General features: G+C 41.4%; 1 pseudogene; it reads left to right on the plus strand.

The window, feature by feature from the left end:
• The first annotated feature begins 1988 nt into the window (after positions 1-1988).
• LOC102025882 lies at positions 1989-2648 on the plus strand (annotated as a pseudogene).
• Positions 2649-2877: the final 229 nt, after the last annotated feature.

The raw sequence follows: 2877 nt of genomic DNA on the forward strand, positions 1-2877 counted from the left end.
TTTTCTTCTTTTTAAAATTATGGCAAAATATGCATCTCATGAAATGGGTCACTTTTACTATTTTTAAATGGGCAACTCAAGAACATGAAGTACATCCTCAATGTTGTACAATCACCATCACTACCCATTTCCAACCTTTTCATCATTGCATATGGAAACTCTGCATCTATTAAACAATAATTCCCCATTTTTTCCTCTCTCTATCCCCAGAAACACCATTCTACTTTCTGTCTCTGTGAATTTGACCACTCTGGATACCTCACATCAATGGAATCTTGCAATATTTCCCTTTGGGTCTGGCTTATCTCACTTAACATAATGTTTTCAAGGTTCATCTATATTGTAACATGGATCATAATTTCATTCTTTTTTAAGGCTGAAAAAAATCTCATTGTATGTACATATTACATTTCATTTATCTATTCATCAATCTGTGGACATTGGGATGTTTCTACCTTTTTAGCCTCTGTGAATTATGCTGCTATTAACATTGGAGAGTAAATACTCTTTAAGTCCCTGTTTTTCATTGTTTATGCTATATACCCAAGAGGTGAATTGCTAGATCATGTGTTTGCTTAATTTTTTGAGCAACTATCCTAAAGTTCTCCCCCAATAAACTGTAGTATTTTACATTCCTACTAGCATAGTACAAGGGTTATAATTTCTCTATGTTCTCACCAACATTTTTTATTTTGTTTTGCTTATATATTTTTATTTTGTTTTGTTTTTTATAATAGTCTTTTCAGATTCAATTCCCCCTAAAGAAAAACAAACTTCTTGTTCTTAGTGGGAAAAGGGCAGGGAAGGGAATTTGCTTGGAGACCTAACCTTTCTAAGGCAGACTTTCTATGGGCTGCCTTATCATAGCACCTCATCTAATGAGCAGTGTTTCAGAGCTGTGTTTCCAAGTTCTGAGTCTCCCTGGGGCCTGACAGCAAACATGCACACCTCTCTATAGCATTTCCTCTCAGGAGTTGGGGTTTGCCACCTTACATTTTCCTGAGTCATTTTCTTGTCCCTGTGGCTTCTCTTTTACCAGAAACATTTTGTAATTCTACCTACTATTGTCTTCTACCACCCTTGAAGGGTTACAAAAATAATAATTACTATTATTATACAATTATTATTATTATTATTATTCCTGTCCCAGCATACTGGAAAGGGAAACAGAGACATATGTCCATGTAACCTGTCTTCCAGAACACTGTACTACCTGCCTAGCACTCTAGAAAGTCTGTAGTTTAGCATTTTTCAGGCAATATTTTAAGGAGCAATTGTATTTGTTACTTTTTTTCTCATCGCTGGGACAAAATACCTGATGCCCAAAATGAAGGAAGGAAAGGTTTATTTAGTTCACAGTTTGTGGAGGTTTCAGTCCATACTTGGCTGGTTCCAAGGCAGAGTGGCACATGGCAGAGGGCAACAGTTCATGGCAGTGGAACAGCAAAGCAACAAGAGCAAAAGGGAGGAATGGTGGCAAGCAGCCTCTTTCCCTCCCTTACACTGTATGCAAACTACCCTCCCCAGGGCAGATATAGCACTCACACCCATAATCCCAGCATTGGATCTTGGATCAATCACAAATCCTAGAAGCCCAAACCAGGACTGCATGAGGATTTGGGGGGACATGCAGACACAAACCATGACAACAACGATAGCAAAAATTGTTACTAAAGACATATAGAGAAAGAATTCCATACTCAAATAAGCAAGAGAAGCGTTAGGTCACACACCTCCACCAGCAATGCCAGATTGGGTAGCACTGTTAAAGAAATGCCTTGCAAACTAGCTTAAAATCCATATAAGAAAACATTCTCTGTGTATTATGGCACATCTTTATGATCACACACACACACACACACACACACACACACACACACACACACACCTGCCAGGAGCCTACAACATGTGATCAAAAAATATCTTGAATGTTTAAATTTTTAAAAATTTATTACATTAAAAGATATATTACCTCTTAATACTGCAAGGAGAACGCGGGTAGGTTAGGATTTCTGCTGAGGAGCTTGCGATCTCGTTTTGTCCTCCACTCCTGAGGCCAGCATAAAGTGGCTATCCGGGATGAGGAAAAGCTGCAGTGTCCCGAGAAGCTGCTTCTCAAGAATGCTGTCATTTTCGCAGGCCGGGCCATAAAGGTGAGCTAGACTATCTTCCAGAGCTTGAGACCCAGGGCCCCTTCCTCCCCGCAGGCTTTTATCCTCACCATGGCTGAACTGATCCAAATGAAGCTGCAGGGAGAAGTGGAGAAATATCAACAGTTACAGAAAGATTTGAGTAAATCCATGTCTGGGAAGCAGAAGCTTGAGGCACAACTAACAGAAAATAATATCGTGAAGGAGCAACTGGCCCTGCTGGATGGATCCAACATGTTCTTTAAACTTCTGGGTCCCGTGCTGGTCAAACAGGAGCTGGGGGAGGCTCAGGCCACAGTGGGGAAGAGGCTGGACTACATCACAGCCGAAATTAAGCAGTACGAATCCCAGCTCCAGGACCTGGAGCGGCAGTCAGAGCAGCAGAGGGAGACACTTGCACAGCTACAGCAGGAGTTTCAGCAGGCCCAGGCCACCAAGGCAGGGACTCCTGGGGAGGCCTGACGCCCCAGGGTTGGGGTGCAGGGCAGGGGGGCAATGAGGCAGCTGGAGGGTCTGAACAGAAGGAGGTAATAAAATGTAAACATGTCTGGAAAAATATATATATATATACTACCATTAATCCCACTCAAAATACTCTCTCCCTCTCTGTGAGCATGCTTATCCCACCATTCTTTCTGAATCAGTTCTGGAAGTCTTCTTTCATGAGTGTCTTTACAAGGTGTGATCAAAATTACAGTGAATGCTGTTACTGAGTGCCAATCAGCAG

This window comes from Chinchilla lanigera, unplaced genomic scaffold, assembly GCF_000276665.1.
Source record: "Chinchilla lanigera isolate Chin_1 unplaced genomic scaffold, ChiLan1.0 scaffold00061, whole genome shotgun sequence".
Classification (NCBI taxonomy): Eukaryota; Metazoa; Chordata; class Mammalia; order Rodentia; family Chinchillidae; genus Chinchilla; species Chinchilla lanigera.